This window comes from Microcebus murinus, chromosome 10, assembly GCF_040939455.1.
Source record: "Microcebus murinus isolate Inina chromosome 10, M.murinus_Inina_mat1.0, whole genome shotgun sequence".
Lineage (NCBI taxonomy): Eukaryota > Metazoa > Chordata > Mammalia > Primates > Cheirogaleidae > Microcebus > Microcebus murinus.
In genome coordinates, this window is record NC_134113.1 from 102,787,811 (window position 1) to 102,810,476 (window position 22,666).

General features: G+C 63.0%; 6 pseudogenes; all 6 read left to right on the plus strand.

Moving 5' to 3' along the window:
* The first annotated feature begins 2,655 nt into the window (after nucleotides 1-2,655).
* On the plus strand, nucleotides 2,656-2,774 carry LOC142873541 (uncharacterized; annotated as a pseudogene).
* Nucleotides 2,775-6,623: 3,849 nt separating this feature from the next.
* LOC142873552 (uncharacterized) lies at nucleotides 6,624-6,742 on the plus strand (annotated as a pseudogene).
* A 3,850-nt stretch (nucleotides 6,743-10,592) lies between these two features.
* On the plus strand, nucleotides 10,593-10,711 carry LOC142873563 (uncharacterized; annotated as a pseudogene).
* A 3,850-nt stretch (nucleotides 10,712-14,561) lies between these two features.
* Nucleotides 14,562-14,680, plus strand: LOC142873574 (uncharacterized; annotated as a pseudogene).
* A 3,797-nt stretch (nucleotides 14,681-18,477) lies between these two features.
* On the plus strand, nucleotides 18,478-18,600 carry LOC142873629 (uncharacterized; annotated as a pseudogene).
* A 3,499-nt stretch (nucleotides 18,601-22,099) lies between these two features.
* On the plus strand, nucleotides 22,100-22,218 carry LOC142873585 (uncharacterized; annotated as a pseudogene).
* Nucleotides 22,219-22,666: the final 448 nt, after the last annotated feature.

Sequence of the window (22,666 nt, forward strand, 5' to 3'; positions counted from 1 at the left end):
GTGTCCATTCTTGGGATACTTGGCTTACTGGAACGGGTTCCAGCTCTGGCCAGGAGAACCACGAGAGGTGCCCCCTCACCGCTGCTCCTCATAGCCGAATAGCACTCCGTGGTGTCCACGCGCCACATTTTATTTACCCACTCGTGGGTCGATGGGCACTCGGGTGGCTTCCAGGTCTTTGCGATTGTGACTTGTGCCCTGACACTAACCCTAACCCTTACCCAGCCCGTCTCCTCCACGGCCCCTGCCTGACTGACTCCTTCCCGCCCGGCCTATCACCTGTCACCGTCCTCTGCCCCTGCCTGACACGCTCCTCCCCGCCCGGGCCGTCACCGTCCTCGGCCCCTGCCTGACGGGGCTCCTCCGTCGCCTGGGCCTTCCAAGGGCTTGGTGTGGACGCTGGTTCCAGGACGCCCTCCCAGGAACCCGGTAGCAGGGCGGCCGCAGCGTCTCGCGCAACCCAACCGTCCGCCGGCTGGCCGCCGTCGCTAAGTGGCCTGCGGGGGACGTGCTCCCGCTGTGCCGTGGGGGCCCAGCCTGGTGTCTTCTCTGAGGCCCCGCGGCTGCCGCTCCCCGCAAGGGGATAGCCGCGGAGGTGGGGACCGCCTCCTCATGGGGATGTATACCCAGCTCTCCACGTCGGATTCCGGGGCTCTCTGTCCTGCCAGAAGGCCCAGCTGGCCTGCGGATCCTTAGAGTGGCAAAAACATCCGAAAACTGAGATTGAGGGTCCGGTGGGTGTCTGCACTTTTGTGCTGGGCACCCCAGGGAGGCCCGGGGGCTGGCTGGACAACGCGGTCTGCTGGGCTGGGGGGGGGGTTTGGAGGAGCAACTGATGCCCTTTGCACTTTGGGTAGCAAGTGTCTGAGGTGTCTCTGGGCCCTGTGCCATGTGGGGGCGGGGGCGGGGGCGGGGTGGGAGGAGGAGGAGGAGGAGGAGGAGGAGGAGGAGGAGGAGGTGGAGGAGGAGGAGGTGGGAAGGGCCGTGGCCTGCAGTCGTGTTCCCCGGGGTGGCACAGCATGTGGCTTCTTCCACAGGCTGCTTGGCCTGGGCTCCCTGCACCTGGGCCTTTGGAGGACTGGCCCTGTGCTTGCCAACACTTCCTGCAGGGACCCAGAGCTGGGAGGTTGCATCTCTCAGCCCTGGGTCGGGCAGAGCCCCAGCGGGCCATGCCCACAACCTCTCTCAGCAGGGGTCCCCCAGAAGGCTCCTTTGGGACCAGGATTCTCTTGCGGGTGACTCTTTAAGGTCTGGCCCCTGGATGGAGGGGCACCAGGAGTAGAGGAGCAGGAAGGGGAAGGGGGTGGCCATGCGAGGGGACACTTTGAGGCCAAGTCCCAGCTTCAGCCTGATCCTCCTGGGAACCCCGGGGTGGACATCACACCTCCTGGTTGCCCCGCTCTGAGACAAGGAGCCGGGCTTCGCATTCCCACAGCAGCCAGTCGTGGGCTGAGGACACCTGGGGCGTTGGGAACTCCCTGGCTTCTCCTTGGTTTAACATCTGGAGCTGCTTGTGAATTGTGCCGCCACACACACCCGAGTGCAGGTGTCTTCTGCACAGACTGCGGGCCTCGCTCTTCTGAATGCCGCTAGCTCGCGACCCACCCACGGGTGAACCTGGTCAGGGTACTTTCTCTCGGGGGCAGACTCTCATCCGGGCGGGCTACCGGTGTCTCTGTTTGCTCCTTTCTTTCTTCCATTTCGGGAAAGGCTTCCTTACTGGGTGTGGAAATCTCCTATGCCTTTCCTCGCCTATTCTGTCAGCTCTAAAATTCTCTTTCGGTTGCCACCCTCACAGATGGATTAGGAAACTCTTTGCGGTGCACTCATTAGTGAAATGACCTCAATGACGCTGGAATCCAATATCTAATCGCCGATTTTTAGCGAGTCCACACGCCAGGGTGGTTGGGGTCCAATGCAGCCCCGGCCAGGCCCAGGCCCCTTGGACTGGGCCACAGGAGGACACAGAGGAGGGTCCCGGCCCCCACGGTAGCGGTGCGGGCAGTTCTCCAAGGGCTTGGGTGTTTTCCAGAGGGAGGAGATGGAGGGGACTGATTTCTTCAGCGCCCCACAAACCACGCCACCCCACCCCACCCATGGGACACATCCCGAGAGAGAGAGAGAGACGCCCCATACACTGGCTCCCCTCCCCCGTGCGCTGTGCCCCAGCCCTGGCCCCGGGGAATAGGCGGCCGCCGGGCCACAGGGTGGGGGGCGCAGCTGAAAGGGGTTGTGGGGGAGGGCCGCCCCTGGCTGGGGTCAAAGGGCGAGCCCCCCGCCCCTCCCGCCCGTGCGCAGTCAGCGGCCCCGGCGCGCTGGGGGTGGGGGGCGGGGAGGTGAAGGAGGCCAGGCAAGGAGAGGAGGGGGGCTTGAAGGTCTCCACCTTGGCGGGTCCAGCCGTGGAGGCGCATCTTGTGTGAGTGTGAGTGTGAGTGAGTGAGTGTGAGTGTGAGTGTGTGTGTATACAGAGACAGCCCCCAACCCCGGCCCGCCGCTCCCTGCCCGCCCCGCCTGTCACCCCCGTCCCTCGGAGCCCGCGGGACCCGGCCGGCGAACTCAACAGGCCCGGCCCGGCGCGGGGCCTGGGGCGGGAGGAGGCGGCGGGGAAGCGCAGAGAGGCTCGGCTTCTTGAGCGGGGCAGGGGCGCCCTCCGCCGTCCACGGCCACACCACCCCGAACGCGCCCGATCCCGTCTGGTCTCGGAAGCTAAGCAGGGTCGGGCCTGGTTAGAACTTGGATGGGAGACCGCCCGGGAATACCGGGTGCCGTAGGCTTCTTCTTTTTTTTTTTTGCCTCTGGTTCTGTAGCGTTTCTGGGAGTGCGGGGGCGGCCCGGGGTGGGGGTGACCCCCACCCTCAGCGCCCGCCGCGGTGCCTGGCGCCCCAGCCCGCACCGTGGGGCCTCCTCTTGTCCCGAGCCGTGACACCGCCGCCACGCGGCAGCATGCGTGGCTTCTGGACAGTCAGGTCTCAGACCTAAGGTCTGCTCTGTGGGAGCCGACACGCTGGAGGAAACCTTGAGAGTCTGAGAGGGGAGGGAGTTCCAGAAGAAGGCCAGGATGTCATTTTGAGGGAGTATGTGACCAGAACTCCTCCCGTTGCTTTTGGGGTTCTATGAGCTACACGTAGGAATCTTTGGTGGTGGCACCTGATGTTCGGGGATCCGGAGTCACACCCAGACCTGCTCCACAGGCCTCCTTTTACTTTTCTCTTCGGATTCATTTTTTTTTTTTTTTTTTTTTGAGACAGAGTCTCGGTTTGTTGCCCAGGCTAGAGTGAGTGCCGTGGCGTCAGCCTAGCTCACAGCAACTTCAAACTCCTGGGCTCGAGTGATCCTTCTGCCTCAGCCTCCCGGGTAGCTGGGACTGCAGGCATGCGCCACCATGCCCCGCTAATTTTTTATATATATATCAGTTGGCCAATTAATTTCTTACTATTTATAGTAGAGACGGGGTCTCGCTCTTGCTCAGGCTGGTTTTGAACTCCTGACCTTGAGCAATCCGCCCGCCTCGGCCTCCCAAGTGCTAGGATTACAGGCGTGAGCCACAGCGCCCGGCCGGATTCATTATTTTGAAAAAGTGTCTCTTATCTCTATTATTGCATTTTCTTTTCTCTCTCTTTTCAAGCAGATGATGGGAGTCCAAGTATTAAGGTGACATGTGTTGCCCGTGCCCCCCTCCCCCCCCCGTGTTCTTATTCATTTACCTCTCATGTTGTTCCAGCATATTGTGGGGGCACCAATGTTAAGGTCGGGTGCGTTGCCCTCTCCCAGCCTCCCCCCTCGGGTCAGAGCTTCAAGTGCGCCCATCCCCCAGTCGGTGCGTACCCACCCCATTCCTAATGGATGTGTATGCCCATCCCCTCCCCCCACCCGCCCGACACCCACCCGAAGAAGGTGATTCCTCTGTGTCCACTTAGGTGTCCATCGGTTCGTACCCATTTGCTGGTGAGCGCGAGCACGTGGTGCTCGTGTGTCCATTCTTGGGATACTTGGCTTACTGGAACGGGTTCCAGCTCTGGCCAGGAGAACCACGAGAGGTGCCCCCTCACCGCTGCTCCTCATAGCCGAATAGCACTCCGTGGTGTCCACGCGCCACATTTTATTTACCCACTCGTGGGTCGATGGGCACTCGGGTGGCTTCCAGGTCTTTGCGATTGTGACTTGTGCCCTGACACTAACCCTAACCCTTACCCAGCCCGTCTCCTCCACGGCCCCTGCCTGACTGACTCCTTCCCGCCCGGCCTATCACCTGTCACCGTCCTCTGCCCCTGCCTGACACGCTCCTCCCCGCCCGGGCCGTCACCGTCCTCGGCCCCTGCCTGACGGGGCTCCTCCGTCGCCTGGGCCTTCCAAGGGCTTGGTGTGGACGCTGGTTCCAGGACGCCCTCCCAGGAACCCGGTAGCAGGGCGGCCGCAGCGTCTCGCGCAACCCAACCGTCCGCCGGCTGGCCGCCGTCGCTAAGTGGCCTGCGGGGGACGTGCTCCCGCTGTGCCGTGGGGGCCCAGCCTGGTGTCTTCTCTGAGGCCCCGCGGCTGCCGCTCCCCGCAAGGGGATAGCCGCGGAGGTGGGGACCGCCTCCTCATGGGGATGTATACCCAGCTCTCCACGTCGGATTCCGGGGCTCTCTGTCCTGCCAGAAGGCCCAGCTGGCCTGCGGATCCTTAGAGTGGCAAAAACATCCGAAAACTGAGATTGAGGGTCCGGTGGGTGTCTGCACTTTTGTGCTGGGCACCCCAGGGAGGCCCGGGGGCTGACTGGACAACGCGGTCTGCTGGGCTGGGGGGGGGGTTTGGAGGAGCAACTGATGCCCTTTGCACTTTGGGTAGCAAGTGTCTGAGGTGTCTCTGGGCCCTGTGCCATGTGGGGGCGGGGGCGGGGGCGGGGTGGGAGGAGGAGGAGGAGGAGGAGGAGAAGGAGGAGGAGGAGGTGGAGGAGGAGGAGGTGGGAAGGGCCGTGGCCTGCAGTCGTGTTCCCCGGGGTGGCACAGCATGTGGCTTCTTCCACAGGCTGCTTGGCCTGGGCTCCCTGCACCTGGGCCTTTGGAGGACTGGCCCTGTGCTTGCCAACACTTCCTGCAGGGACCCAGAGCTGGGAGGTTGCATCTCTCAGCCCTGGGTCGGGCAGAGCCCCAGCGGGCCATGCCCACAACCTCTCTCAGCAGGGGTCCCCCAGAAGGCTCCTTTGGGACCAGGATTCTCTTGCGGGTGACTCTTTAAGGTCTGGCCCCTGGATGGAGGGGCACCAGGAGTAGAGGAGCAGGAAGGGGAAGGGGGTGGCCATGCGAAGGGACACTTTGAGGCCAAGTCCCAGCTTCAGCCTGATCCTCCTGGGAACCCCGGGGTGGACATCACACCTCCTGGTTGCCCCGCTCTGAGACAAGGAGCCGGGCTTCGCATTCCCACAGCAGCCAGTCGTGGGCTGAGGACACCTGGGGCGTTGGGAACTCCCTGGCTTCTCCTTGGTTTAACATCTGGAGCTGCTTGTGAATTGTGCCGCCACACACACCCGAGTGCAGGTGTCTTCTGCACAGACTGCGGGCCTCGCTCTTCTGAATGCCGCTAGCTCGCGACCCACCCACGGGTGAACCTGGTCAGGGTACTTTCTCTCGGGGGCAGACTCTCATCCGGGCGGGCTACCGGTGTCTCTGTTTGCTCCTTTCTTTCTTCCATTTCGGGAAAGGCTTCCTTACTGGGTGTGGAAATCTCCTATGCCTTTCCTCGCCTATTCTGTCAGCTCTAAAATTCTCTTTCGGTTGCCACCCTCACAGATGGATTAGGAAACTCTTTGCGGTGCACTCATTAGTGAAATGACCTCAATGACGCTGGAATCCAATATCTAATCGCCGATTTTTAGCGAGTCCACACGCCAGGGTGGTTGGGGTCCAATGCAGCCCCGGCCAGGCCCAGGCCCCTTGGACTGGGCCACAGGAGGACACAGAGGAGGGTCCCGGCCCCCACGGTAGCGGTGCGGGCAGTTCTCCAAGGGCTTGGGTGTTTTCCAGAGGGAGGAGATGGAGGGGACTGATTTCTTCAGCGCCCCACAAACCACGCCACCCCACCCCACCCATGGGACACATCCCGAGAGAGAGAGAGACGCCCCATACACTGGCTCCCCTCCCCCGTGCGCTGTGCCCCAGCCCTGGCCCCGGGGAATAGGCGGCCGCCGGGCCACAGGGTGGGGGGCGCAGCTGAAAGGGGTTGTGGGGGAGGGCCGCCCCTGGCTGGGGTCAAAGGGCGAGCCCCCCGCCCCTCCCGCCCGTGCGCAGTCAGCGGCCCCGGCGCGCTGGGGGTGGGGGGCGGGGAGGTGAAGGAGGCCAGGCAAGGAGAGGAGGGGGGCTTGAAGGTCTCCACCTTGGCGGGTCCAGCCGTGGAGGCGCATCTTGTGTGAGTGTGAGTGTGAGTGAGTGAGTGTGAGTGTGAGTGTGTGTGTATACAGAGACAGCCCCCAACCCCGGCCCGCCGCTCCCTGCCCGCCCCGCCTGTCACCCCCGTCCCTCGGAGCCCGCGGGACCCGGCCGGCGAACTCAACAGGCCCGGCCCGGCGCGGGGCCTGGGGCGGGAGGAGGCGGCGGGGAAGCGCAGAGAGGCTCGGCTTCTTGAGCGGGGCAGGGGCGCCCTCCGCCGTCCACGGCCACACCACCCCGAACGCGCCCGATCCCGTCTGGTCTCGGAAGCTAAGCAGGGTCGGGCCTGGTTAGAACTTGGATGGGAGACCGCCCGGGAATACCGGGTGCCGTAGGCTTCTTCTTTTTTTTTTTTGCCTCTGGTTCTGTAGCGTTTCTGGGAGTGCGGGGGCGGCCCGGGGTGGGGGTGACCCCCACCCTCAGCGCCCGCCGCGGTGCCTGGCGCCCCAGCCCGCACCGTGGGGCCTCCTCTTGTCCCGAGCCGTGACACCGCCGCCACGCGGCAGCATGCGTGGCTTCTGGACAGTCAGGTCTCAGACCTAAGGTCTGCTCTGTGGGAGCCGACACGCTGGAGGAAACCTTGAGAGTCTGAGAGGGGAGGGAGTTCCAGAAGAAGGCCAGGATGTCATTTTGAGGGAGTATGTGACCAGAACTCCTCCCGTTGCTTTTGGGGTTCTATGAGCTACACGTAGGAATCTTTGGTGGTGGCACCTGATGTTCGGGGATCCGGAGTCACACCCAGACCTGCTCCACAGGCCTCCTTTTACTTTTCTCTTCGGATTCATTTTTTTTTTTTTTTTTTTTTTTGAGACAGAGTCTCGGTTTGTTGCCCAGGCTAGAGTGAGTGCCGTGGCGTCAGCCTAGCTCACAGCAACTTCAAACTCCTGGGCTCGAGTGATCCTTCTGCCTCAGCCTCCCGGGTAGCTGGGACTGCAGGCATGCGCCACCATGCCCCGCTAATTTTTTATATATATATCAGTTGGCCAATTAATTTCTTACTATTTATAGTAGAGACGGGGTCTCGCTCTTGCTCAGGCTGGTTTTGAACTCCTGACCTTGAGCAATCCGCCCGCCTCGGCCTCCCAAGTGCTAGGATTACAGGCGTGAGCCACAGCGCCCGGCCGGATTCATTATTTTGAAAAAGTGTCTCTTATCTCTATTATTGCATTTTCTTTTCTCTCTCTTTTCAAGCAGATGATGGGAGTCCAAGTATTAAGGTGACATGTGTTGCCCGTGCCCCCCTCCCCCCCCCGTGTTCTTATTCATTTACCTCTCATGTTGTTCCAGCATATTGTGGGGGCACCAATGTTAAGGTCGGGTGCGTTGCCCTCTCCCAGCCTCCCCCCTCGGGTCAGAGCTTCAAGTGCGCCCATCCCCCAGTCGGTGCGTACCCACCCCATTCCTAATGGATGTGTATGCCCATCCCCTCCCCCCACCCGCCCGACACCCACCCGAAGAAGGTGATTCCTCTGTGTCCACTTAGGTGTCCATCGGTTCGTACCCATTTGCTGGTGAGCGCGAGCACGTGGTGCTCGTGTGTCCATTCTTGGGATACTTGGCTTACTGGAACGGGTTCCAGCTCTGGCCAGGAGAACCACGAGAGGTGCCCCCTCACCGCTGCTCCTCATAGCCGAATAGCACTCCGTGGTGTCCACGCGCCACATTTTATTTACCCACTCGTGGGTCGATGGGCACTCGGGTGGCTTCCAGGTCTTTGCGATTGTGACTTGTGCCCTGACACTAACCCTAACCCTTGCCCAGCCCGTCTCCTCCACGGCCCCTGCCTGACTGACTCCTTCCCGCCCGGCCTATCACCTGTCACCGTCCTCTGCCCCTGCCTGACACGCTCCTCCCCGCCCGGGCCGTCACCGTCCTCGGCCCCTGCCTGACGGGGCTCCTCCGTCGCCTGGGCCTTCCAAGGGCTTGGTGTGGACGCTGGTTCCAGGACGCCCTCCCAGGAACCCGGTAGCAGGGCGGCCGCAGCGTCTCGCGCAACCCAACCGTCCGCCGGCTGGCCGCCGTCGCTAAGTGGCCTGCGGGGGACGTGCTCCCGCTGTGCCGTGGGGGCCCAGCCTGGTGTCTTCTCTGAGGCCCCGCGGCTGCCGCTCCCCGCAAGGGGATAGCCGCGGAGGTGGGGACCGCCTCCTCATGGGGATGTATACCCAGCTCTCCACGTCGGATTCCGGGGCTCTCTGTCCTGCCAGAAGGCCCAGCTGGCCTGCGGATCCTTAGAGTGGCAAAAACATCCGAAAACTGAGATTGAGGGTCCGGTGGGTGTCTGCACTTTTGTGCTGGGCACCCCAGGGAGGCCCGGGGGCTGGCTGGACAACGCGGTCTGCTGGGCTGGGGGGGGGGTTTGGAGGAGCAACTGATGCCCTTTGCACTTTGGGTAGCAAGTGTCTGAGGTGTCTCTGGGCCCTGTGCCATGTGGGGGCGGGGGCGGGGGCGGGGTGGGAGGAGGAGGAGGAGGAGGAGGAGGAGGAGGAGGAGGAGGTGGAGGAGGAGGAGGTGGGAAGGGCCGTGGCCTGCAGTCGTGTTCCCCGGGGTGGCACAGCATGTGGCTTCTTCCACAGGCTGCTTGGCCTGGGCTCCCTGCACCTGGGCCTTTGGAGGACTGGCCCTGTGCTTGCCAACACTTCCTGCAGGGACCCAGAGCTGGGAGGTTGCATCTCTCAGCCCTGGGTCGGGCAGAGCCCCAGCGGGCCATGCCCACAACCTCTCTCAGCAGGGGTCCCCCAGAAGGCTCCTTTGGGACCAGGATTCTCTTGCGGGTGACTCTTTAAGGTCTGGCCCCTGGATGGAGGGGCACCAGGAGTAGAGGAGCAGGAAGGGGAAGGGGGTGGCCATGCGAGGGGACACTTTGAGGCCAAGTCCCAGCTTCAGCCTGATCCTCCTGGGAACCCCGGGGTGGACATCACACCTCCTGGTTGCCCCGCTCTGAGACAAGGAGCCGGGCTTCGCATTCCCACAGCAGCCAGTCGTGGGCTGAGGACACCTGGGGCGTTGGGAACTCCCTGGCTTCTCCTTGGTTTAACATCTGGAGCTGCTTGTGAATTGTGCCGCCACACACACCCGAGTGCAGGTGTCTTCTGCACAGACTGCGGGCCTCGCTCTTCTGAATGCCGCTAGCTCGCGACCCACCCACGGGTGAACCTGGTCAGGGTACTTTCTCTCGGGGGCAGACTCTCATCCGGGCGGGCTACCGGTGTCTCTGTTTGCTCCTTTCTTTCTTCCATTTCGGGAAAGGCTTCCTTACTGGGTGTGGAAATCTCCTATGCCTTTCCTCGCCTATTCTGTCAGCTCTAAAATTCTCTTTCGGTTGCCACCCTCACAGATGGATTAGGAAACTCTTTGCGGTGCACTCATTAGTGAAATGACCTCAATGACGCTGGAATCCAATATCTAATCGCCGATTTTTAGCGAGTCCACACGCCAGGGTGGTTGGGGTCCAATGCAGCCCCGGCCAGGCCCAGGCCCCTTGGACTGGGCCACAGGAGGACACAGAGGAGGGTCCCGGCCCCCACGGTAGCGGTGCGGGCAGTTCTCCAAGGGCTTGGGTGTTTTCCAGAGGGAGGAGATGGAGGGGACTGATTTCTTCAGCGCCCCACAAACCACGCCACCCCACCCCACCCATGGGACACATCCCGAGAGAGAGAGAGACGCCCCATACACTGGCTCCCCTCCCCCGTGCGCTGTGCCCCAGCCCTGGCCCCGGGGAATAGGCGGCCGCCGGGCCACAGGGTGGGGGCGCAGCTGAAAGGGGTTGTGGGGGAGGGCCGCCCCTGGCTGGGGTCAAAGGGCGAGCCCCCCGCCCCTCCCGCCCGTGCGCAGTCAGCGGCCCCGGCGCGCTGGGGGTGGGGGGCGGGGAGGTGAAGGAGGCCAGGCAAGGAGAGGAGGGGGGCTTGAAGGTCTCCACCTTGGCGGGTCCAGCCGTGGAGGCGCATCTTGTGTGAGTGTGAGTGTGAGTGAGTGAGTGTGAGTGTGAGTGTGTGTGTATACAGAGACAGCCCCCAACCCCGGCCCGCCGCTCCCTGCCCGCCCCGCCTGTCACCCCCGTCCCTCGGAGCCCGCGGGACCCGGCCGGCGAACTCAACAGGCCCGGCCCGGCGCGGGGCCTGGGGCGGGAGGAGGCGGCGGGGAAGCGCAGAGAGGCTCGGCTTCTTGAGCGGGGCAGGGGCGCCCTCCGCCGTCCACGGCCACACCACCCCGAACGCGCCCGATCCCGTCTGGTCTCGGAAGCTAAGCAGGGTCGGGCCTGGTTAGAACTTGGATGGGAGACCGCCCGGGAATACCGGGTGCCGTAGGCTTCTTCTTTTTTTTTTTTGCCTCTGGTTCTGTAGCGTTTCTGGGAGTGCGGGGGCGGCCCGGGGTGGGGGTGACCCCCACCCTCAGCGCCCGCCGCGGTGCCTGGCGCCCCAGCCCGCACCGTGGGGCCTCCTCTTGTCCCGAGCCGTGACACCGCCGCCACGCGGCAGCATGCGTGGCTTCTGGACAGTCAGGTCTCAGACCTAAGGTCTGCTCTGTGGGAGCCGACACGCTGGAGGAAACCTTGAGAGTCTGAGAGGGGAGGGAGTTCCAGAAGAAGGCCAGGATGTCATTTTGAGGGAGTATGTGACCAGAACTCCTCCCGTTGCTTTTGGGGTTCTATGAGCTACACGTAGGAATCTTTGGTGGTGGCACCTGATGTTCGGGGATCCGGAGTCACACCCAGACCTGCTCCACAGGCCTCCTTTTACTTTTCTCTTCGGATTCATTTTTTTTTTTTTTTTTTTTTTTGAGACAGAGTCTCGGTTTGTTGCCCAGGCTAGAGTGAGTGCCGTGGCGTCAGCCTAGCTCACAGCAACTTCAAACTCCTGGGCTCGAGTGATCCTTCTGCCTCAGCCTCCCGGGTAGCTGGGACTGCAGGCATGCGCCACCATGCCCCGCTAATTTTTTATATATATATCAGTTGGCCAATTAATTTCTTACTATTTATAGTAGAGACGGGGTCTCGCTCTTGCTCAGGCTGGTTTTGAACTCCTGACCTTGAGCAATCCGCCCGCCTCGGCCTCCCAAGTGCTAGGATTACAGGCGTGAGCCACAGCGCCCGGCCGGATTCATTATTTTGAAAAAGTGTCTCTTATCTCTATTATTGCATTTTCTTTTCTCTCTCTTTTCAAGCAGATGATGGGAGTCCAAGTATTAAGGTGACATGTGTTGCCCGTGCCCCCCTCCCCCCCCCGTGTTCTTATTCATTTACCTCTCATGTTGTTCCAGCATATTGTGGGGGCACCAATGTTAAGGTCGGGTGCGTTGCCCTCTCCCAGCCTCCCCCCTCGGGTCAGAGCTTCAAGTGCGCCCATCCCCCAGTCGGTGCGTACCCACCCCATTCCTAATGGATGTGTATGCCCATCCCCTCCCCCCACCCGCCCGACACCCACCCGAAGAAGGTGATTCCTCTGTGTCCACTTAGGTGTCCATCGGTTCGTACCCATTTGCTGGTGAGCGCGAGCACGTGGTGCTCGTGTGTCCATTCTTGGGATACTTGGCTTACTGGAACGGGTTCCAGCTCTGGCCAGGAGAACCACGAGAGGTGCCCCCTCACCGCTGCTCCTCATAGCCGAATAGCACTCCGTGGTGTCCACGCGCCACATTTTATTTACCCACTCGTGGGTCGATGGGCACTCGGGTGGCTTCCAGGTCTTTGCGATTGTGACTTGTGCCCTGACACTAACCCTAACCCTTACCCAGCCCGTCTCCTCCACGGCCCCTGCCTGACTGACTCCTTCCCGCCCGGCCTATCACCTGTCACCGTCCTCTGCCCCTGCCTGACACGCTCCTCCCCGCCCGGGCCGTCACCGTCCTCGGCCCCTGCCTGACGGGGCTCCTCCGTCGCCTGGGCCTTCCAAGGGCTTGGTGTGGACGCTGGTTCCAGGACGCCCTCCCAGGAACCCGGTAGCAGGGCGGCCGCAGCGTCTCGCGCAACCCAACCGTCCGCCGGCTGGCCGCCGTCGCTAAGTGGCCTGCGGGGGACGTGCTCCCGCTGTGCCGTGGGGGCCCAGCCTGGTGTCTTCTCTGAGGCCCCGCGGCTGCCGCTCCCCGCAAGGGGATAGCCGCGGAGGTGGGGACCGCCTCCTCATGGGGATGTATACCCAGCTCTCCACGTCGGATTCCGGGGCTCTCTGTCCTGCCAGAAGGCCCAGCTGGCCTGCGGATCCTTAGAGTGGCAAAAACATCCGAAAACTGAGATTGAGGGTCCGGTGGGTGTCTGCACTTTTGTGCTGGGCACCCCAGGGAGGCCCGGGGGCTGGCTGGACAACGCGGTCTGCTGGGCTGGGGGGGGGGTTTGGAGGAGCAACTGATGCCCTTTGCACTTTGGGTAGCAAGTGTCTGAGGTGTCTCTGGGCCCTGTGCCATGTGGGGGCGGGGGCGGGGGCGGGGTGGGAGGAGGAGGAGGAGGAGGAGGAGGAGGAGGAGGAGGAGGTGGAGGAGGAGGAGGTGGGAAGGGCCGTGGCCTGCAGTCGTGTTCCCCGGGGTGGCACAGCATGTGGCTTCTTCCACAGGCTGCTTGGCCTGGGCTCCCTGCACCTGGGCCTTTGGAGGACTGGCCCTGTGCTTGCCAACACTTCCTGCAGGGACCCAGAGCTGGGAGGTTGCATCTCTCAGCCCTGGGTCGGGCAGAGCCCCAGCGGGCCATGCCCACAACCTCTCTCAGCAGGGGTCCCCCAGAAGGCTCCTTTGGGACCAGGATTCTCTTGCGGGTGACTCTTTAAGGTCTGGCCCCTGGATGGAGGGGCACCAGGAGTAGAGGAGCAGGAAGGGGAAGGGGGTGGCCATGCGAGGGGACACTTTGAGGCCAAGTCCCAGCTTCAGCCTGATCCTCCTGGGAACCCCGGGGTGGACATCACACCTCCTGGTTGCCCCGCTCTGAGACAAGGAGCCGGGCTTCGCATTCCCACAGCAGCCAGTCGTGGGCTGAGGACACCTGGGGCGTTGGGAACTCCCTGGCTTCTCCTTGGTTTAACATCTGGAGCTGCTTGTGAATTGTGCCGCCACACACACCCGAGTGCAGGTGTCTTCTGCACAGACTGCGGGCCTCGCTCTTCTGAATGCCGCTAGCTCGCGACCCACCCACGGGTGAACCTGGTCAGGGTACTTTCTCTCGGGGGCAGACTCTCATCCGGGCGGGCTACCGGTGTCTCTGTTTGCTCCTTTCTTTCTTCCATTTCGGGAAAGGCTTCCTTACTGGGTGTGGAAATCTCCTATGCCTTTCCTCGCCTATTCTGTCAGCTCTAAAATTCTCTTTCGGTTGCCACCCTCACAGATGGATTAGGAAACTCTTTGCGGTGCACTCATTAGTGAAATGACCTCAATGACGCTGGAATCCAATATCTAATCGCCGATTTTTAGCGAGTCCACACGCCAGGGTGGTTGGGGTCCAATGCAGCCCCGGCCAGGCCCAGGCCCCTTGGACTGGGCCACAGGAGGACACAGAGGAGGGTCCCGGCCCCCACGGTAGCGGTGCGGGCAGTTCTCCAAGGGCTTGGGTGTTTTCCAGAGGGAGGAGATGGAGGGGACTGATTTCTTCAGCGCCCCACAAACCACGCCACCCCACCCCACCCATGGGACACATCCCGAGAGAGAGAGAGACGCCCCATACACTGGCTCCCCTCCCCCGTGCGCTGTGCCCCAGCCCTGGCCCCGGGGAATAGGCGGCCGCCGGGCCACAGGGTGGGGGCGCAGCTGAAAGGGGTTGTGGGGGAGGGCCGCCCCTGGCTGGGGTCAAAGGGCGAGCCCCCCGCCCCTCCCGCCCGTGCGCAGTCAGCGGCCCCGGCGCGCTGGGGGTGGGGGGCGGGGAGGTGAAGGAGGCCAGGCAAGGAGAGGAGGGGGGCTTGAAGGTCTCCACCTTGGCGGGTCCAGCCGTGGAGGCGCATCTTGTGTGAGTGTGAGTGTGAGTGAGTGAGTGTGAGTGTGAGTGTGTGTGTATACAGAGACAGCCCCCAACCCCGGCCCGCCGCTCCCTGCCCGCCCCGCCTGTCACCCCCGTCCCTCGGAGCCCGCGGGACCCGGCCGGCGAACTCAACAGGCCCGGCCCGGCGCGGGGCCTGGGGCGGGAGGAGGCGGCGGGGAAGCGCAGAGAGGCTCGGCTTCTTGAGCGGGGCAGGGGCGCCCTCCGCCGTCCACGGCCACACCACCCCGAACGCGCCCGATCCCGTCTGGTCTCGGAAGCTAAGCAGGGTCGGGCCTGGTTAGAACTTGGATGGGAGACCGCCCGGGAATACCGGGTGCCGTAGGCTTCTTCTTTTTTTTTTTTGCCTCTGGTTCTGTAGCGTTTCTGGGAGTGCGGGGGCGGCCCAGGGTGGGGGTGACCCCCACCCTCAGCGCCCGCCGCGGTGCCTGGCGCCCCAGCCCGCACCGTGGGGCCTCCTCTTGTCCCGAGCCGTGACACCGCCGCCACGCGGCAGCATGCGTGGCTTCTGGACAGTCAGGTCTCAGACCTAAGGTCTGCTCTGTGGGAGCCGACACGCTGGAGGAAACCTTGAGAGTCTGAGAGGGGAGGGAGTTCCAGAAGAAGGCCAGGATGTCATTTTGAGGGAGTATGTGACCAGAACTCCTCCCGTTGCTTTTGGGGTTCTATGAGCTACACGTAGGAATCTTTGGTGGTGGCACCTGATGTTCGGGGATCCGGAGTCACACCCAGACCTGCTCCACAGGCCTCCTTTTACTTTTCTCTTCGGATTCATTTTTTTTTTTTTTTTTTTTTTTGAGACAGAGTCTCGGTTTGTTGCCCAGGCTAGAGTGAGTGCCGTGGCGTCAGCCTAGCTCACAGCAACTTCAAACTCCTGGGCTCGAGTGATCCTTCTGCCTCAGCCTCCCGGGTAGCTGGGACTGCAGGCATGCGCCACCATGCCCCGCTAATTTTTTATATATATATCAGTTGGCCAATTAATTTCTTACTATTTATAGTAGAGACGGGGTCTCGCTCTTGCTCAGGCTGGTTTTGAACTCCTGACCTTGAGCAATCCGCCCGCCTCGGCCTCCCAAGTGCTAGGATTACAGGCGTGAGCCACAGCGCCCGGCCGGATTCATTATTTTGAAAAAGTGTCTCTTATCTCTATTATTGCATTTTCTTTTCTCTCTCTTTTCAAGCAGATGATGGGAGTCCAAGTATTAAGGTGACATGTGTTGCCCGTGCCCCCCTCCCCCCCCCGTGTTCTTATTCATTTACCTCTCATGTTGTTCCAGCATATTGTGGGGGCACCAATGTTAAGGTCGGGTGCGTTGCCCTCTCCCAGCCTCCCCCCTCGGGTCAGAGCTTCAAGTGCGCCCATCCCCCAGTCGGTGCGTACCCACCCCATTCCTAATGGATGTGTATGCCCATCCCCTCCCCCCACCCGCCCGACACCCACCCGAAGAAGGTGATTCCTCTGTGTCCACTTAGGTGTCCATCGGTTCGTACCCATTTGCTGGTGAGCGCGAGCACGTGGTGCTCGTGTGTCCATTCTTGGGATACTTGGCTTACTGGAACGGGTTCCAGCTCTGGCCAGGAGAACCACGAGAGGTGCCCCCTCACCGCTGCTCCTCATAGCCGAATAGCACTCCGTGGTGTCCACGCGCCACATTTTATTTACCCACTCGTGGGTCGATGGGCACTCGGGTGGCTTCCAGGTCTTTGCGATTGTGACTTGTGCCCTGACACTAACCCTAACCCTTGCCCAGCCCGTCTCCTCCACGGCCCCTGCCTGACTGACTCCTTCCCGCCCGGCCTATCACCTGTCACCGTCCTCTGCCCCTGCCTGACACGCTCCTCCCCGCCCGGGCCGTCACCGTCCTCGGCCCCTGCCTGACGGGGCTCCTCCGTCGCCTGGGCCTTCCAAGGGCTTGGTGTGGACGCTGGTTCCAGGACGCCCTCCCAGGAACCCGGTAGCAGGGCGGCCGCAGCGTCTCGCGCAACCCAACCGTCCGCCGGCTGGCCGCCGTCGCTAAGTGGCCTGCGGGGGACGTGCTCCCGCTGTGCCGTGGGGGCCCAGCCTGGTGTCTTCTCTGAGGCCCCGCGGCTGCCGCTCCCCGCAAGGGGATAGCCGCGGAGGTGGGGACCGCATCCTCATGGGGACGTATACCCAGCTCTCCACGTCGGATTCCGGGGCTCTCTGTCCTGCCAGAAGGCCCAGCTGGCCTGCGGATCCTTAGAGTGGCAAAAACATCCGAAAACTGAGATTGAGGGTCCGGTGGGTGTCTGCGCTTTTGTGCTGGGCACCCCAGGGAGGCCCGGGGGCTGGCTGGACAACGCGGTCTGCTGGGCGGGGGGGGGGGTTAGAGGAGCAACTGATGCCCTTTGCACTTTGGGTAGCAAGAGTCTGAGGTGTCTCTGAGCCCTGTGCCATGTCGGGGGGGGGGCGGGGGGGGAAGAGGAGGAGGAGGAGGAGGTGGGAAGGGCCGGGGCCTGCAGTCGTGTTCCCGGGGTGGCAGGGCAAGTGGCTTCTTCCACAGGCTGCTTGGCCTGGGCTCCCTGCACCTGGGCCTTTGGAGGACCGGCCCTGTGCTTGCCAACGCTTCCTGCAGGGACCCAGAGCTGGGAGGTTGCATCTCTCAGCCCTGGGTCGGGCAGAGCCCCAGCGGGCCATGCCCACAACCTCTCTCAGTACCGGTCCCCCAGAAGGCTCCTTGGGGACCAGGATTCTCTTGCGGTGACTCTTTAAGGTCTGGCCCCTGGATGGAGGGGCACCAGGAGTAGAGGAGCAGGAAGGGGAAGGGGGTGGCCATGCGAGGGGACACTTTCAGGCCAAGTCCCAGCTTCAGCCTGATCCTCCTGGGAACCCCGGGGTGTACGTCACACCTCCTGGTTGTCCCGCTCTGAGACAAGGAGCCGGGCGTCGCATTCCCACAGCAGCCAGTCGTGGGCTGAGGACACCTGGGGCGTTGGGAACTCCCTGGCTTCTCCTTGGTTTAACATCTGGAGCTGCTTGTGAATCGTGCCGCCACACACACCCGAGTGCAGGTGTCTTCCGCACAGACTGCGGGCCTCGCTCTTCTGAATGCCGCTAGCTGGCCACCCACCCACGGGTGAACCTGGTCAGGGTACTTTCTCTCAGGGGCAGACTCTTTTCCGGGCGGGCTACCGGTGTCTCTGTTTGCTCCTTTCTTTCTTCCATTTCGGGAAAGTCTTCCTTGCTGGGTGTGGAAATCTCCTATGCCTTCCCTCGCCTATTCTGTCAGCTTTCAAATTCTCTTTCAGTTGCCACCCTCACAGATGGATTAGGAAACTCTTTCCGGTGCACTCATTAGTGAAATGACCTCAAGGAAGCTGGAATCCAATATCTAATCGCCGATTTTTAGCGAGTCCACACGCCAGGGTGGTCGGGGTCCAATGCAGCCCCGGCCAGGCCCAGGCCCCTTGGACCGGGCCACAGGAGGACACAGAGGAGGGTCCCGGCCCCCACGGTAGCGGTGCCGGCAGTTCTCCAAGGGCTTGGGCGTTTTCCAGAGGTAGGAGATGGAGGGGACTGATTTCTTCAGCGCCCCACAAACCACGCCACCCCACCCCACCCCACCCCACCCATGGGACACATCCCCAGAGAGAGATGCCCCATACACTCGCTCCCCTCCCCCTTGCGCTGTGCCCCAGCCCTGGCCCGGGGGAATAGGCGGCAGCCCGCCCACAGGGCGGGGGGCACAGCTGAAAGGGGTTGTGGGGGAGGGCGGCCCCTGGCTGGGGTCAAAGGGCGAGCGCCCGGTGCGCGCGTGCGCAGTCAGCGGTGGCGACGCACTGGGGGTGGGCAGCGGGTAGGTGAAGGAGGCCAGGCGAGGAGACGAGGGGGGCTGGGAGGGCTCCACCTTGGCGGGTCCAGCCGTGGAGGCGCATCTTGTGTGAGTGTGAGTGAGTGTGAGTGTGTGTGTGTGGAGAGAGAGACAGCCCCCCGCCCCGGCCCGCCCCGGCCGCCCGGCCCGGCCCGTCACCCCCGTCCCTCGGAGCCCGCCGGACCCGGCCGGCGAACTCAACAGGCCCTGCCGGGCGCGGGGCCTGGGGCGGGAGGAGGCGGCGGGGAAGCGCAGAGACGCTGGGATCTTGAGTGGGGCAGGGGCGCCCTCCGCCGTCTAGGGCCACACCACCCTGAACGCCCCCCGGTCTCCTCTGGTCTCGGAAGCTAAGCAGGGTCGGGCCTGGTTAGTACTTGGATGGGAGAAGACCGCCTGGGAATACCGGGTGCCGTAGGCTTCTTCTTCTTTTTTTTTTTTTTTTGCCTCTTGTTCTGTCCCCTTTCTGGGAGCGCGGCGGCGGCCCGGGGTGGGGGTCACCCCCACCCTCAGCGCCCGCCGTGGGGTGCCTGGCGCCCCAGCCCGCACCGTGGGGCCTCCTCTTGTCCCAAGCCGCGACACCGCCGCCACGCGGCAGCATGCGTGGCATCTGGACTGTCAGGTCTCAGACCAAAGGTCTGCTCTGTGGGAACCGACACGCTGGAGGAAACCTTGAGAGTCTGAGAGGGGAGGGAGTTCCAGAAGGAGGCCAGGATGTCATTTTGAGGGAGTATGGGACCAGAACTCGTCCCGTTGCTTTTGGGGTTCTATGGGCTCCACGTAGGAATCTTTGGTGGTGGCAGCTGATGTTGGGGGATCCGGAGTCACACCCAGACCTGCTCCACAGGCCTCCTTTTACTTTTCTCTTTGGAGTCGTTATTTTTAAAAAGTGTCTCTTACCTCTCTCATTGCATTTTCTTTTCTCTCTCTTTTCAAGCAGATGATGGGAGTACAAGTATTCAGGTGACATGTGTTGCCCGTGCCCCCTCCCCCCTGTGTTCTTATTCATTTACCTCTCATGTTGTTCCAGCGTATTGTGGGGGCACCAATGTTAAGGTCGGGTACGTTGCCCTCTCCCAGCCTCCCCCCTCGGGTCAGAGCTTCAAGTGCGCCCATCCCCCAGTCGGTGCGCACCCACCCCATTCCTAATGGAGGTGTATGCCCCTCCCCTCCCCCCACCCGCCCGACACCCACCCGATGATGAAGGTGATTCCTCTCTGTCCACTTAGGTGTCCATCCGTTCGTACCCATTTGCTGGTGAGCGCGCTCACGGGGCGCTCGTGTGTCCATTCTTGGGATACTTGGCTTACTGGAACGGGTTCCAGCTCTGGCCAGGAGAACACGAGAGGCGCCCTCTCACCGCTGCTCCTCACAGCCCAATGGCACTCCGTGGTGTCCACGCGCCACATTTTATTAATGCACTCCTGGATGGATGGGCACTCGGGTCGCTTCCACATCTTTGCGATTGTGTGAATTGTGCCCTAACTGTCACCCTAACCCTTACCCAGCCCGTGTCCTCTGCCCCTGCCTGACGCACTCCTCCCCGGCCAGGCCCAGGCCCGTCACTGTCCCGGGCCCCCGCCTGACCGGCTCCTTCCCGCCCGGCCTGTCACCGTCCTCTGCCCCTGCCTGACATGCTCCTTCCCGCCCGTCCGGCCTCTCACCGTCCTCGGCCCCTGCCTGACCGGCTCCTCCGTCGCCTGGGCCTTCCAAGGGCTTGGTGTGGACGCTGCTTCCAGGAAGCCCTCCAGAAACCCGGCAGCAGGGTGGCCGCAGCAGTCTCCAGCAGCCGTCCCTAAGTCGCGTGCGGGGCCCCCGCTGTGCCGCGGGGACCCAGCCTGGTGTCTTCCCTGAGGCCCTGCGGCTGCCGCTCCCCGCAAGGGGAGAGTCGCGGAGGTGGGGACCGCCTCCTGATGGGGACGTACACGCAGCTCTCCACGTCGGATTCCGGGGCTCTCTGTCCTGCCCGAAGGCCCAGCTGGCCTGCGGGTCCTTAGAGTGGCAAAAACATCCGAAAGCTGAGATTGAGGGTCCGGTGGGTGTCTGCGCTTTTGTGCTGGGCACCCCAGGGAGGCCCGGGGGCTGGCTGGACAACGCGGTCTGCTGGGCGGGGGGGGGGGGGGGTTAGAGGAGCAACTGATGCCCTTTGCACTTTGGGTAGCAAGAGTCTGAGGTGTCTCTGAGCCCTGTGCCATGTCGGGGGGGGGCGGGGGGGGAAGAGGAGGAGGAGGAGGAGGTGGGAAGGGCCGGGGCCTGCAGTCGTGTTCCCGGGGTGGCAGGGCAAGTGGCTTCTTCCACAGGCTGCTTGGCCTGGGCTCCCTGCACCTGGGCCTTTGGAGGACCGGCCCTGTGCTTGCCAACGCTTCCTGCAGGGACCCAGAGCTGGGAGGTTGCATCTCTCAGCCCTGGGTCGGGCAGAGCCCCAGCGGGCCATGCCCACAACCTCTCTCAGCACCGGTCCCCCAGAAGGCTCCTTGGGGACCAGGATTCTCTTGCAGTGACTCTTTAAGGTCTGGCCCCTGGATGGAGGGGCACCAGGAGTAGAGGAGCAGGAAGGGGAAGGGGGTGGCCATGCGAGGGGACACTTTGAGGCCAAGTCCCAGCTTCAGCCTGATCCTCCTGGGAACCCCGGGGTGTACGTCACACCTCCTGGTTGTGCCGCTCTGAGACAAGGAGCCGGGCTTCGCATTCCCACAGCAGCCAGTCGTGGGCTGAGGACACCTGGGGCGTTGGGAACTCCCTGGCTTCTCCTTGGTTTAACATCTGGAGCTGCTTGTGAATCGTGCCGCCACACACACCCGAGTGCAGGTGTCTTCCGCACAGACTGCGGGCCTCGCTCTTCTGAATGCCGCTAGCTGGCCACCCACCCACGGGTGAACCTGGTCAGGGTACTTTCTCTCAGGGGCAGACTCTTTTCCGGGCGGGCTACCGGTGTCTCTGTTTGCTCCTTTCTTTCTTCCATTTCGGGAAAGTCTTCCTTGCTGGGTGTGGAAATCTCCTATGCCTTCCCTCGCCTATTCTGTCAGCTTTCAAATTCTCTTTCAGTTGCCACCCTCACAGATGGATTAGGAAACTCTTTCCGGTGCACTCATTAGTGAAATGACCTCAAGGAAGCTGGAATCCAATATCTAATCGCCGATTTTTAGCGAGTCCACACGCCAGGGTGGTCGGGGTCCAATGCAGCCCCGGCCAGGCCCAGGCCCCTTGGACCGGGCCACAGGAGGACACAGAGGAGGGTCCCGGCCCCCACGGTCGCGGTGCCGGCAGTTCTCCAAGGGCTTGGGCGTTTTCCAGAGGTAGGAGATGGAGGGGACTGATTTCTTCAGCGCCCCACAAACCACGCCACCCCACCCCACCCCACCCCACCCATGGGACACATCCCCAGAGAGAGATGCCCCATACACTCGCTCCCCTCCCCCTTGCGCTGTGCCCCAGCCCTGGCCCGGGGGAATAGGCGGCAGCCCGCCCACAGGGCGGGGGGCACAGCTGAAAGGGGTTGTGGGGGAGGGCGGCCCCTGGCTGGGGTCAAAGGGCGAGCGCCCGGTGCCGGTGCGCGCGTGCGCAGTCAGCGGCGGCGACGCGCTGGGGGTGGGCAGCGGGTAGGTGAAGGAGGCCAGGCGAGGAGACGAGGGGGGCTGGGAGGGCTCCACCTTGGCGGGTCCAGCCGTGGAGGCGCATCTTGTGTGAGTGTGAGTGAGTGAGTGAGTGTGAGTGTGAGTGTGTGTGTATACAGAGACAGCCCCCAACCCCGGCCCGCCGCTCCCTGCCCGCCCCGCCTGTCACCCCCGTCCCTCGGAGCCCGCGGGACCCGGCCGGCGAACTCAACAGGCCCGGCCCGGCGCGGGGCCTGGGGCGGGAGGAGGCGGCGGGGAAGCGCAGAGAGGCTCGGCTTCTTGAGCGGGGCAGGGGCGCCCTCCGCCGTCCACGGCCACACCACCCCGAACGCGCCCGATCCCGTCTGGTCTCGGAAGCTAAGCAGGGTCGGGCCTGGTTAGAACTTGGATGGGAGACCGCCCGGGAATACCGGGTGCCGTAGGCTTCTTCTTTTTTTTTTTTGCCTCTGGTTCTGTAGCGTTTCTGGGAGTGCGGGGGCGGCCCGGGGTGGGGGTGACCCCCACCCTCAGCGCCCGCCGCGGTGCCTGGCGCCCCAGCCCGCACCGTGGGGCCTCCTCTTGTCCCGAGCCGTGACACCGCCGCCACGCGGCAGCATGCGTGGCTTCTGGACAGTCAGGTCTCAGACCTAAGGTCTGCTCTGTGGGAGCCGACACGCTGGAGGAAACCTTGAGAGTCTGAGAGGGGAGGGAGTTCCAGAAGAAGGCCAGGATGTCATTTTGAGGGAGTATGTGACCAGAACTCCTCCCGTTGCTTTTGGGGTTCTATGAGCTACACGTAGGAATCTTTGGTGGTGGCACCTGATGTTCGGGGATCCGGAGTCACACCCAGACCTGCTCCACAGGCCTCCTTTTACTTTTCTCTTCGGATTCATT